The following is a 14,536-nucleotide window of genomic DNA, read 5'->3' as shown; positions in this document are numbered from 1 at the left end:
GGGGGGGGGGGCTGTCTTTCTTAAGTCTGAGACCAAGAAAACTGTATTGATTTTAAAAGGCTTAAGACAGCCTTCTTTTATCCATTATTGATTCTGGGTCAGATGCACCCTGGTGTAAATACCTTATTGCTATTGTATTTAACACAAAATATGAACCTTAAGAAAAAAACTCAGAAGATTAACCAGTTGTTGGCAAGCAAATGGAAAATACATAAAAACAGGTTTTACATACATATGATAATCCATTTGTTTTTAATTAACCCCAACAGCAAAGTGAAAGCAAAACTAATGTCCGTGTCAACCTGCACTCTGTTTAGTTTCCAGGATGCTGCTGAACATAATAATGGTTGATAATATATTGTTTCAAAGTGTCTGGCTACACTTTGGATAAATCTTTAGGACTTTAAAAGAAAAATCTGTAATACGACTGCTAACATATTCATATGAAACAATTGGTAGAAGTCTAAATATGAAAAAAAAAACTAAAATTGAAAGTAGCATCCAGCTGTCCTCTCATGTTAAAATCCATACAAACCAAGTCTCATTAGAGAGCTTTAAATTGTATTATTATTTATTACATCATTGGCCACAGGTTGAAACTCTGCATCTTACTGGAGAGCTTTGTAAGTATAGTCAGACTTACACAATCAAAATTATACACAGTAAAACCTCTTTTTTTTTTTTTTAAAGAAGCCAGTACAAGCTCTGGTGCCTCCTTAAATCAGCTCTGTGCCCAGTTCATCCCGTGCAAGAAACAGGGCAGCTCCTCGAGGTGCTGCAGAAGTGAGGTGGAAACTCCAAGCTGCATGGTTACCCATGGCTACATAAATATTAACCAAGTCTCCACTGTGTAGAGAGGCTTTCTTTGATTATGAGTCTACTCCGAGAGTTTGATATCCAAGGAGGCCACTAAAGCCAGCTTGAGAAAATTGATGAGAGAATACTGAAAAAAGTCGGTGCAGTTGTAATTCGGAGGAGTTTCCCCTTGGTTTGGAACAGATCAAGCTGCCGGATTTCATGCAAACGAAGCAGGGAAAGAAACACCACCAGCTCGCAGTTCTCGTACTTAAAGCTTCACTTTGAACTTTTTTGCTCTATAATGGCTGGGAGGCATGTGACAAGAAGAAAGTGTGTCCTAAAACTGATCCTTTTATCTGCACTTTGCACCAAACAACACTAAGCAACTGTAAGCTTAAACAATGTCTCAATGAAAGATTTGAACTCAAGTACGTGACACAAGCAGACTCTGTTGAGTGAGTCTAGGTCAAGCCCAGAGAAGTTGAATGAAATGAGAAAAGAAAGAAGGTCAAAAACAAACGACGGAGTGATCGAAGTTCGACGTGGCTTTGTTAATTGTGCTCTGGTGCATACAACCTGCGGCCACATCGTTGTCTGTCATCAGCGAGAGGACGCTGATTTGTCGGGGTCAGCAGCGGCCCTGTGACTGGTCATGTGTGCCTGAGATGTCAATCATGTGCAAATATTTTTGGGAAGGAACCAATAAGCATTGTTAGGTGAACAATTGAAGGTTAAGAGGCAGGCTTGGAGCCACATGGGAAATGGGGAGACGTTTGCTCTCTCCATGGATGGCTGAGGTTTGTCTGAAGCATCTGCTGCCATTTTCATCTGATATGAAAACAGAAAAACACAGCAGTTACATCTTCACTACCCTTCCAACGTGCACTTAAATTTTCAGTTTTGTTGGAATATATAGATATACTTGATATTTTAAAATGCGGTGATCATTTTCTGCCCTTGTTTTTCACCTTCTGAATGTGTTTGGGCTGCATAGAAGAGCCACCATTTATTATGCACCATTTGGTAAGTGATTATGTGCAATATTGTGCTGCATTTGCAAGACATGACTATATCAGAGTTCATCATAAACACTTGCACATAAAGAATTTATGTGCAAACGCCGTGACTCGTCAAAGAAATGACTGCATGTATTTGGGGTCAGAAGCACAAGGTGTTCTACAATTAGAAAAAAAAAAAAAGTTAATTATTGTGTGAGTCAGACTGAAATCTCTGGTTTTACCTGGTTTTTATTTCATCTGGTCGTGAATTTGACAGTTGAGTGAATTATGTTCATCCAGAAGAAAAAGCAATACGCGTCTAATGCCCTCTGTTGACAATCTGAGGAAGCAGATTCAAATGAATTCATGCAAAATGGCAGTTTAAACCGCTCATCGCTGAAGCCATATAGAGACACCACATGTGTTTTTAGTCTTGGCTTATAAATAAACATTTCTCCAGATATGGATACCTGCCACTGGGTGACCTTTTATTACATCTGTTTTCTCTTTCTTGTCCCTTGCACCAAAAAAAAAAAAGAAAAAAAAGAAAAAGAAAAAACAGGCAGTATTATTATGTAAAATTATGCTTATGAAAACATAAGTCTGCCTCTCTCCTGTGTTCACCTTCACCTGGCAAGCATGACTCAACTTCACATTTCCCCATAGTGGGTGAAAGACAGTTTTTATTGAAGCCAGGTGTGGACCCACGTCCTGTCTGATAATGTTTCTGGACAGAATTCCTCAACCAGATCATAACTTGTTCCAAGGCTTCAACAAATGCAGAGATCAACATAAAACAGTTGTGACCTACATGTGTTTTGTTTATTTATAGGCTTTCTTATTCAAAGATAGAGGCTCGAAGGAAATAAAAAAAAAAAAGTAACAGCTGAACTGAAAATTTAATTTTTTTGGAAAAATGCATTGATCTATTTTATGAGGTTTTAATGAAAATAAAAATCATATATTAGAGCCCAGCTTCATTTCAAAAGCTGTGTCCCTTTAGAATTCCTGTACAAAATAATCACCTGCATTTTACTGTGCATACAAATTGTGGATCACCAGCGAAGCAGCAGCTTACAGTACCAGAGTGCAAGGGTCAAAGCCACAGCAGCCTGCCAAAATTCCCTTGACTGCTGTATGGTGTCATGAATCATGTAAAAGAAAAGTCGAGTGGGGGAAAAAAAAAAAAAAAAAACTCAAAATTGAGGAGAGATTCTTGGTTTGAAAAACTGCTTGGCTCCACACACCAGCAGGACCAGCAGCAGAAGCTTGACCACTGCTGCTCGGGCCAGCCTGTTATCCTGTGGGGCCAGTTGGAGTGAGTGAGTGACTGAGTGAGTGAGTGAGTGAGTGAGTGAGTTAGTGAGTGAGGAGGAGGGGAGGGGGGTCTGCCTGTACTTCCATATTCCTTTTGATGCTTGGTAGTATTACAGTAAAATGAGTCCTCTGTCATTGGTTGAATAGGCTGGGCTGTCTAGGGCCTCTCATGCCCAAAAGGAAGCCAGTGTTGCATCTCTAAACAGCAAAGGAGCCACAATGAGGGGGGTGAATTGATAACCTCCTTCGTTTTATAGTATGATGTAGTTGAATCTTCTGAATGTGAAAAAAAGAAAAGGGGGGGGAAAAAAACCCAGAGCTGAGTCCTGCCGGGCATGATAGTAAGTTAATGTGATTAGTGTCGTGCACGGGTCTAGACTCCGAGTCATCGCGAATCTGGAATCCATGTCTGGTTTTGGTGGAGTCCTCCGCTCAGACAGCTCCTGCAGACGGCAGCCTGCTCTCCTCTGCACTGGCGCTGTTTACTGGAAGCCCGCTCCGCGCTGCTTCTACCAAGTGTCTCAACACTGTGAGCGGGATCTTTTCCAGAGGCGAGCCGCCGAAACTTGCCCAGTCTTCACAGCCTCATTCAGAAGAAACCAGGAGGAGAGCAGCGTCGGCGGCTAAAGTATCGGGGAGCGCTGGTCTTCTCCCCGTCACCAGACACTGAAAAAGCCCACACTTCTTCTCCGTCCCTCTCAGTCACTCTTATCTTCTTTTTTTTTTTTTTCAATTTTTTTTATTTTTTTATATTTATTTCCTTTGGGTCCCCGAGCTCCTCTTCTCTCCTAGTTTGCTGTTGCTGCTTCGGGAGTGGGGGCGCACAGAGGAGAGAGAGAGAGAGAGAGAGACGACAACAGATGAGCTGCTCAGAGGTGCATGTGAGCTGTTGATGAGTTTGGACTGAGCGCACAGCAGCACCTTGCTTGCCATGGAAGTGTGTGTCCGGTGCAGGGGAATGTACGGGCTGAGAGGGGGACCTGCCGCCTGATAGCCAGCCTCTGTCCCAGATCAGGGGAGCATGCCTCAGACCTGCAGACGCACTCTCTTCGCTGCAGCGGAGTTCCCATCAGACTGACATTTTTACCATTCACATCTGCTCTGCACTGACAACATTTTAGCCTTGTTCGGCTTCACTGCTTTTCAAGAAAGGTAAGAGTAGTTTTCTTCTTCGTCTTCGTCTTCGTCTTCTTCTTCTTCTTCTCCTTCTCCTTCTGCGCCACCACTTTATGAACCAGACCCAGAGCAGTGTCTTGACTAGTTGATGTGGAGTGTAGTAACTTTTCTGTCTTTGCTTGGCCACTTCTGAGCCTTGCATTGTTTTCGGGGACTTGTTTAAAAAAGAAAAAAAAAGACATCACTGAAGTCTTAGTGTATTTTAGCTACTTTTTAAAAGTATAAAAGGTCAGATTTTACTGGAGGAGGGGAGGCATACTTTGGTTTGAATAATGAGTAAGTCTTTAAAACACAACACCTCTTTTAAAGTCATTTAAATAGTCCGAGGGGTTAATTGAAAAATGGTTAATGAAAACACAACCAGATGTGGATGGATTTTTTCGCCTGCAGAGTTTGGCTGAATGGAAACTATTTTTTTTTTTTTAAAGTGGGGGAGCAGCGCGTTTGCGTGAACCAGAACATGTAAAAGCGGCATTTAAGTGGAATTTGTGCCTCTAAAGTTGAGGTGGAGTTTGGTGCTGGTGGTGGTAGTGGTGCTGGTCACCGAGGTTTTTTTTTTTTTTTTAAATCCACTGATGGTCTTGTTGGTTTGAATAGGGATTTATGCTGGACGCTGTGACCTGAGAAGCGATGTCGGTGTAATTCTTGAGAGCATTCACAGGCTAATCCATTATAATTGGGGCCAGGCTATTTGTCCAAAGAAAGAAAAGAAAGAAGAAGTAGAAGAAAAAAAGAAAACAGTCAAGCCTCGCCTACCAATGTAATAATTAGTTTTGGCCAGAGATAGCCCATGATGCAATGAGCTACAATCGTAGGAAATGTCATGGATCTGAACCAAAGGGCGAAATAAAAATGAAAACATACGTGAAGGGGAGGCGTATTTGGCTGCTTGGACTTTACTCAAACGCAGTCGGCGTAGAGTGGCAGTAAAATTAGATCCTTTTACTGCACATTTATTATTTAGGCCTACCGATTCCGAACGCGTCTTGTCAACCATGTGTTAAAGAGTAGGGGAGCAGACGCGCACATGCGGTGCGGTGTGTGCCTCTCCTGGCCCGAGAAACAACACAGCGGCCAGCCGGTGATGCACAGCAGCAATCCACACAGTGATCGATCAGTGCTTTGGGGATAAATTTAGCTCCAGCCTTCATGTGCCCCACTGGCTTTTTTTGTTGTTGTTGTTGTTGTTGTTGTTGTTTTTTGGTGGTGCGTCTCATCTTGGGAGAGAGAGAGAGAGAGAGAAAGCTACGAATTCCTGCCTGGATTGGGGTCCATGAATGTGTCTCATGTCTATGTTTGGTCTCTGAATGTCTCTCTGTAGGACACATTCGTCATAGCTGTTCTGTAGTGGAATATAGATACTGTAAAATATGACATGTTGAGTTTTTACAATTAAATATGTATTCAATGATCAAATACAACAATCCTAGTTGAATAGGAAATGCTGCACAACCTTTTCTAAGACTTTATCCTTGAGATGATGAAGTGGCTTTATGGCCCTCACCATAGTGACATTCAGTTAAATACAAAGGCAGTTCAGCTGTGAATAAGTCTTGAGTTTTTTAGGACTGTGTATGAAATAAGCTAATACATGCTTTTATCAGGCTTCAGGGGCTACACTGCTCCTTCAAGCTTCTCTATTGGGGAACTCCATTTTCTCATGTTTGTGCATAAAAAAATTAAAACAAATCTTTGAATTAATGCAAGTGCAAATTCCAGCTGTTTGGAAGGAACATATTAGCATATCAAAGTGGTCAGAGCCCTCGCACAATGGAAAGAGTCGTATTTTCTGCCACAGGTTTTGGCTGAGCCTGAAAAGGCTCGAGAATAAGTGTGTGAGCTGGTAAAACTGAAAGACTTGTGCATCTTCCCCCCATTCTTGTAAGTAGGTCTGTGTGACATCTTGTGTATAACATAATCTCGCTTGAATTTGTTTATGTGTTGGTGTGGGAGAATGGCAGCTTTCACACAAGAGAGTAATTGTACAGTGACTCACAAAGAGTAAATAGTGTAATGCTGGGGAAAAAAAGAAGAAAAAATCAGTTGGTCAAGGTGGAATATCACGCGCAATTTTATATTCTCAAACAAGGTTTATTGTAAATATTACTGTTTGAATTCTTCATTGTAACAGCTGAAAAATAGTTATTCCGTTTGTCAGCGTCTGAAAAACAGGTGTATCTACACTCAATGGAGTTAATACAAACTACTTGTGTGTGCGGATTTAAGAAGGAAACTGTCTTCTCAAATGTCTCGTTGCTTGATATCTTTAGCTCGAGCATGCCATTATGAGCATTTTACCGTTGAGCCCAGCCTGAGAGAGTACCTTTTTTTCAGTCTGTAGCCTTGTTTCAGTGGAAGTGCGTCCGGTTTCAAAGAACTGCAGCTGCTCTTGATCTGCTAGAGCACCAGATTGCCTCTCTTTGCTTGTGCGTTCATCTCGACTCGCGGATCAATACGGCCCAGCACACTTCTATGTGGGTTTTGGGGGAGACAAAGTGCGACATATCACTCGATTCTCAACTCTTTAAATCATCCTCTTGCAGCACCACGAGACTCTTAAGCCAGTGAGTGTGAAGGAGTGAGTGGGTGTGAACGCATTCAAAAATTGTGACATTACGGACTGTTGCTTCATTTTCTGCTGGGATGTTTTTTCGCCCCCAGATCAGCAGCTGAGGTTTTGTACTGTCTACGGATATTTGACTGGTGCATTAAACAGATCATAAGGCAGCTTTCATAGCCTCTGCAGATTTTAAATATATAACATATATATATAGAACTTCCACTCTGGCTTTATTAAGGTAATTTGTTATGGATTTAATTCAATTTGAGCTCACACACACTGACCAATGGCAACGTTTTGTTCACTTTGTTTTTGTTGCACTGTCTCACAAGCGTGGATATCAGCCTGTTGTCTTTGTGTGAGAAGCGATTGGCGCATCCATATGACTGAATTAAAGGATGCATCGTGGCTGAATGGATTGTTTGTGCCCAGCGTTAGACTATAGGGATGTTGGGCTTTTGTCCAGAGTGAACACCAAATTCAAGCTGATCTTCTTTTTCTTTTTTCTTTTTTTTTTGTTATTTCCGTAGCATCACTGCCTTCGATAGCTAACAGTGTGTAAGGGGACGAGGATTTCAAGTTGCATTTCTCACCAATGGTGATGTTACCTCTTCTAAGCAAAATCAGGAGGTTGTGAATGTGTCTGAAGTAGAGGATTGCAGGGAGTTCAAGCATTTAGATTTACATCCCGTTGCTTGTTTGGCACATAAATTGTGGGTTTGTGTTTTCAGATGTAATCTTTTCTGCTGCTAACCACCTACATGGAGCCATACTGTGCGGATAACTGCTTGCCATTAAAGCGAATAAACAAGGCTGTAAAAGAAAGCTATGGCAAATTTGATGCAATGTGCAGGCCTTTGGTGGGCCAGAATACCTCCCCTTTCATGACTGATTTTATTTTACGATTGGCAATCAGTAAAACGCTGTGCGCCAGTGTGTTCCCCTCCCTGCCATTTTGTGAAACATTTGTTTCCACTTGCCAAAGGCCTCTGGTGCAGCAGGGGATTTGGTACCCCTGAAATGGCAGGTGAAACTTTCTGCTTGCCTAAATAATTTCCTAGCAGAACATTACACAGCAAGGACATAGGCGGTGAAAAGTAAGGGTCAATTCAAACTCTGGTGACAAGGAGCAACATGGATATTAGCCGATGGCTCTCGTATAGCACTCTGTGCTCTGGTTAAGAGGCAGCCTCCCTGAGCTTATCTGGCATCTCTTGTTCATAGCTTCACTCAGTTCGTGCTCTGAAAGGTATTCCGAAGAAAAAGGAAGTGCAAAGTGCAAAACTGGGTCGTGAAAAGTCCGGTCCTCTGGTCGTAAAACGAGGTGTGTGACATATTGGCCTGGTTTCTGACCGTACCCTCCGTATTCAGCATCATGTTGAAAACACTACCTGGGTTTCGGATAAGATAAGCTGCGTGCTATTAGCGGTGTGTGTTTAGGTCAGGCTAATAAAGCACTGGGCAAAAGAAAAAAAAAAAAAACTTTACAGGAATTTATCAACATAGTGGGATTTTTAAAGTCATTTTTACAGATTATTATTTTACAGACAAAAATTGAAGCAGTTGAATGAGCAGTAGTTACTTTCTATTGGATAATTTAAGGATAATTAGAAAATTACTAATATATTTATAATGATTGGAAATTGCTTAATTGTTTTCATAATTACAATTTAAACATGATAGTTATTTTACTTGCTCTCATTTAATTAGTTACATTTATTATTTTTTTAATTTAAAGACTAACAATATAGACAACACACACACACACACACAAACACACACACACACACAAACACACTCTCACACACACACAAGCGCACACACACACACACACACACACACACACACACACACACACACACACACTAACCCTGTCTCATTCTTTGGGCTATGTGAACAGGACTTGTCCTTATCTGTGCACAGCTGCAACACTATTTGGGAAAATATTCAATTTCTGTGTGACAGAGGAGAACCTGGGAGGCAAGGCTCTAAGCAAACAGCAGTTATTGCGGCTCCGCCATAGCAGCCGAGAGCAAGGCCTGGCTGGGAGAGAGGGGGGATCTGCGGACGTCTGCCAGGGGAAGAAGTAATGTCTCGGCTGGATTATAGGAGAGCGAAGCACATCCACACTTAAAAGCCCCTTTTCCAACAAGACAGGGCTGTTATTTAGGAATGGTGTGGGTAAACATGCCAGAGCAATATATTTCTTCCATATAGGCTGCTGTTGTCCTTGACGGTTGTGACTCATTGCAAGTGAGAAAAGTTTTACTCCCCGTGCCTTTTTTTTTTTTCTTTTTTCTTCTTTTTTCAAAAATAATTTCATGTTGGGCTGTGGGCGTTCTTCACTATATTGAGACCGGCATTATCCCAGCGAAGTTCATAACTGGTAAGCAATGTTCAACATTACAATATAATTTTTCTTCATTCAAATGGCTGATTTTTTTTTTTTTTTTTTTTTAGTTTAATTTTTTTTTGGGGGGGGTCTGTACTTTAGACGTAGCTCTGGCTGTCTATCAAATCATTTGCATATCTATTATGTTGAGTTTAGCAATTAATTGAACTATGATACCAAATTTAAAACTGCAGTCTACAGCAACATCTGAAATAGCAACAATCCACTAAAGCTATATATAGAAGAAAAAAAAAAACAATAGTATGTCTTGAAGTGGGTGAAAGTGGAAATAAGAGCAGGTTATGATTCAATGAAAAATGTTGGTTCGCTAGATCTTCATCTTCTGTGCATACTGAGAGTGCTTCAAAAACTACAGTAGTGGCTCACCTACATTAAAGTCTTTACGTTGGAATGCAGTTTGCATTGATTTTTTTATGATCAAATAGACCAAACAATGAGTGAAAAAATATGAGATATACAAGTAAATGCACTTCAAAACATTGTGTACTGGCGAATTAGCAGTTGAAATCCTTCGTAGGTGCGTATTATATATATACTATAATGTAAAGTATATGCATCACCACATATTTCCTCCTATAAGCTTATTTGGTTATCTGGTTTGGCAGATTTGGAGGACTGAGGGCTTGATAAATGATATTTTATTGTACAGTATTTAGTTGGGGGAGTGTGGAAGCTTTGTTCTTGCAATGTAGTTGCCAAGTCAGATGGAGTTGAGCGTCTGGTCTGGGAGTTTCAGAGGAATATCACAGGCATGGTAAGTTGCTGAAAACTAAGCTAATCAACAAAATAATTGTCTGTTCAATTGCCACCATGCCAGAGACATCAAACACAGCCGAGGTTGAAAAAACAATCAAATTATCTCTTAATGATTGCTCACGCTGACAGATGAGCACTTGTGAGTTGGTTTTGTTTGGAGGCGACATATGTGAGGAAGAGGGAAGTTTGTGGTGGCTCACTCGAATTCAGTTTACATTTTTAGAATCTACACCGATATCTATCATCACCTGTAATGAAAATAATTTTAGCTTATGATGTGGTTTTTGGCATTGAAACAGAGAGAACTGTATTAGTCTATTAATTTTCTGCAGTGAATCATGAATCCTGCTGCTTTTATCCTCGCAGTGCCCTCCATGTGTGGTCCACCAAAAATGTTTCTGTTTCCTCTGCAGACTAAAGTTTGGCCCCTATGTCTGTTCTCCCTCCCTCGCTGTCTCTCGCTCTCTCTCTCTCTCTCTCTCCCCTTCTCCTTTTCTCCCTCCCTCTCTCCCCCTCTCTCTCTCTCTCTTTCTCTTTCTTTCTCTCTCTGCGTAGATAATGTCTCTGCAAATGATTTAACCGCCCTCGTTGAGGCTCCTTCCAGTAATTGAACAAGCAGAGACTGGGTGCTTTACAGGAAAACAACAGTCATATTATCTCAGATCTCCACTACTCTGAGATTCAACAAAAACTCTACCTTGGATTGGACTTTGCCGACTACGTCGCCATCTGAATTGAAGAAAAAGGAATCAGGTTTGCTTTCTCTCTGGAAAAAAAAAAAGAAAAAAAGAATAGAAAGAAAAAAAAAAAAGTCACGGCAAAATGGGTGCCATTAATTTCCTGTTGGCGCGATATATTGAAAGTGTCGCTTGATTGGAATGCATGTCTTGCAAGATCCACCTGGGGCTAAAGTGCAGCCTTGGGTGGTACTTGGTTGACTTAAGAAGCATGCGCGTTAGAGAGAAGCTCGCTAATAATTAATCAGAAATGTGTTTTGACACAATGAGAATGCTTGTAGCAATACTTAGTGCGCACATTTGTGCCAATTTTGTAATTATATTGCATTAGAATTATAGTAGAATTGCAGATAAACTTATGAACACGTATGCATAATTTACATTATGTATTATTATTGTTGTTGTTATTATTATTATTATTATTATTATTATTATTATGCTTTTGACAGACAAATCTCTTGGCATGAAAATATGTCTCAAACCTTCATATTTCGGTGTGATTGCTTCAGGTTGGAATTTGTTTTGTTTTTTGGCAGAGCAGAGGGAGCTTTGATTGTGTTGCTGTAGAGTAGAATTGACCTTATGTGTCAGAATGAGGTTTTTCTACGCCTTGTTTCATACAGAGCACTCTTAGACTGAAATGGCCTTAGGAGGAGTTGTTCTTGACAGAGATGCATTGTTTCAGGCAGCCAATAAACCACTGCACTGAGTGGCTACATCTGTGAACCTCATCTTGACTACAGTGTGTGGCTAGCAACAACACGGCAACTGTCACAGCTGCACCTGCTGCTGTCTCAGTACAGAGCCTCCCTCTCTGTTGCCCATAGAGCCGCATCACTCTTTTCTCCCTGACAAGCCAGAGGCAATGGTCTCTGGTTTGGGTCAACTGGAGAGAAGCTTCTTGGGAAAACATTTGAAAACAGAGGACAAAATGTCAGTCCCGAAAAGAGATGTTAAAATAAAATTTCTGCCCTCAGGGCCAGGATTTGGTTCCGTTGCAGCCTGGGTATGAAATTCCCGTCTGTAAAACATAGTGGGGTTTAAGAGTGCTGGCTTAGTAAAACCTGACCACCACTTGAGTGTTCATTCTTCAGCGAATTTGTCCAGCTACAGTAACAGTGTGGGGTATGATATGACAGCAAGTTGTCTCCCCATAATATTGTGAATGATGAATACAGATAAATGGAGCTGACTCTTGTGTGCGCGCGCGCGCACACACACACACACACACACACACACACCGCTCGTGTATTGAGGCCATTCAGAAGATGATCTGATCAGCTAAGAAGAGATTCAGGAGCATTAAAGGCTTTTAAATCTCATATGTACTCATATTTGCTATGCTGCTGTTAAAAGTCACAGAGCAAGCATCTAGTATTGGAGTAACATAACCAAACCATTTGTGCACACACCTTATTTGGTTGACTGAATACCTGAAAGAGAAAACAACAAGCAAGAAATATATTTGCAGAAAATGACTATTGGATCAATTGTACATCATAACACAGCCATCATGCTGTCTCAGAAAAAGATTGTTGGAGGGGAACAATGCCGAGAGGATTTTCAGCCAGGAGAAGTGATGCAACATGTCCACTTTCCTGCTTTCCTGCCAAATTGAATGTAGGAGTGTGAAAAGCAATGCAGGGACATGAGGAGTGGGTCTGACGTGAATGCAGATAGTGTGGGATTAACGCAGGGGAAGATTGAGCGACACTGGCCGGTGACTTCTCTTTACAGCTTTGCTTGTACAGCTGTGCCAGGCCTGGCATTCGCTGCTGCCTGTTGGATCCAACTCCTCCTCCACTGCCGGGGGGCTGGGGGGTTAGGTAATGAACATCTTAAATACTGCAGATAAATTGAGCCCCTGAATGTGTGTGTAGATTATTCGTGTATTTATATTGAAAATTGGAATGCTTAATATTGACACCTTGATGTGTGTCTCTGTACGATTTGATCTTTCTGGCAATTTGCACGGGAAAAAAGACACATACAGGCTGCCCTAATCATTCATCATGCCTCCTTCTAAATGAGGTGTGAGGCGGCTCTGCTGGTGTGAATTCTGCTATAAATCACACATACCCTGACTGCTTTAACCATTAGACTGACCTGTTTGTCCGATTCAGCTCCTCAGCTCCTAGCACTGGTTTTAGTAATTAAGACAAGTGTGACAACTGCAGCCTCTACTTCACACCTGGTATGTTTTCACTGGAAGTGAGATGTGGAGAAGCAAGAAGAAATGGAATTAGCCGCGAGCTGACAGTAGTGTTGAGTAGGCTACATTATAGATTCGCTCAAATCAAGAAAGCACATATATGGATAACATATGCACCTTCGACGGCTTGTTTTGGGCTAATATCAAAGACGGTTATTACTTTTGGTCACCACTATAAGACGGTCAATATTATTACTGGGTCGCTGTCCTGTGAAGACCAAGTATGTAGGAAAAGCGGTCTTGTTTTCAGCTTTATGACAAGCACTCTTTAGCTAATGGGTTTTTAAATGGTTTATTTACTTTAAGAAGTCCAGTCCATAAAGGAGCATTTGAATCCTATCTGCAAAACTTTAATCACCAAATTTGGAGACGCATAGTTTCCTTTGGAAGGCAAAAAAAACACTTTATCTCCTCTCTGATCGTCAAACTATTTTAGAAAATAATTTTAGTTGCATAATCAGTACCGCTAAACTATGACTCTTTAGCTGCACAGTAGATGGAATTCTTGGAGGGCAAAAGTATAATTATAATTTGCTTTTAATTTTTTTTTTTAAATCCAGGTTCCTTGTTTTACAGACAGTTTGACAGCTGCCTAACTACATAAAAAAAGTCAAAGAAGCCTCAAATGACTTTTTCAGGAATTTTTTGGACATAGATGACACTGATTGGTCGTTGGCTAATTAATGAAAGGCTAAAAGGCCAACATCGGCAAGCTAATGTTAACATTTTTGATCTCAATCTGCAATATACCTCTGTTTATGCTGTCATAAGTAATTAGACAGGGGGCATCAGAGTGATCATATGTTTTTGTCCTCATGTTTCACCCAGTGATAAAAATCAAAGCAAGGTTAAATAATGACCGAACAGACAGAACAGCTCTGAGCAAGCTGCACAAATTCTCAAGTACTGCATCTGTGCCAGGCAACGCATGTTTCATTTTTAGCTTCAGCACCAGCAGCTGAACCAGTGTGATGAGTGCTATTCTGTGGTAGTTGATGGAAATGGGGGAAAAAGGCAGTGTAAAGAGGACAGTCAAATGGAGAGGGGGGGGGTGTAACGGGTGCATTTTTGTCATTGCAAAAAGTGGAGCCAGTGGCATTTCTGTCATTCATCAGCCTGAGCTGATTACCAGTGAGTCTGGAGTGAGCTGACAGGATGCGGCTCCTGCAGCCATTACCATCAGAAATAGGTCCAGCAGGCCCAGGGGTAGGCGAGGAGCTGCAGCTCCAAGAGGCCGAGACCTGCCTAAAGGATGGAAAAGTTTGCTGTGCTTTGCCCGATAACATCTCTCTGAGAACGGAGGTGGGGTAGTATATTTTGTTTAGATATTTAGCATGGCTTTAAAAGTTCAGCTTATGATGAACCCCAGGAACTTTTGCTCTGTAAATGGCATTACTGAAATGTAGCTACGGGACTATGAAGTTGAACAGTGAGCGGAGAGATGGTGAATGTTGCAGACACTGCAACACCTACTCACTTTACTGCAAGGGCCAAAAAAGACAAATAAATCTTTTACTCTCTCACCTAAAAAGGCTTGTGGCTTCCTGCGCATACTTGAAGCAGTGTAGT

At 41.2% G+C, this 14,536-nt stretch overlaps 1 protein-coding gene across 12 annotated transcripts in view; it reads left to right on the top strand.

Annotated features, from left to right (window-relative positions):
• The first annotated feature begins 3,544 nt into the window (after positions 1-3,544).
• Positions 3,545-14,536, top strand: part of adgrl2a (adhesion G protein-coupled receptor L2a) — a 95,294-nt gene continuing 84,302 nt past the window's right edge. For 3 of the 12 annotated variants that reach the window (XM_087175313.1, XM_023411063.2, XM_023411064.2), the window contains exon 1: positions 3,546-4,265. The gene's annotated coding sequence lies outside the window, so the exon portion shown is untranslated. Of the gene's footprint in view, positions 4,266-10,595; positions 10,772-14,536 lie in introns of those variants that run through there. The other 9 variants (XM_023411059.2, XM_023411058.2, XM_023411057.2 and 6 more) reach the window with 6 other exon arrangements.

This window comes from Seriola lalandi, unplaced genomic scaffold (assembly GCF_002814215.2).
Source record: "Seriola lalandi dorsalis isolate HSWRI2012SDOR001 ecotype SW California unplaced genomic scaffold, Sedor1 jcf7180002054446, whole genome shotgun sequence".
In the NCBI taxonomy this organism is placed as follows: Eukaryota; Metazoa; Chordata; class Actinopteri; order Carangiformes; family Carangidae; genus Seriola; species Seriola lalandi.
Note: the sequence above shows the minus strand (reverse complement) of the source record. Positions and strands in the feature narration are given on the sequence as shown.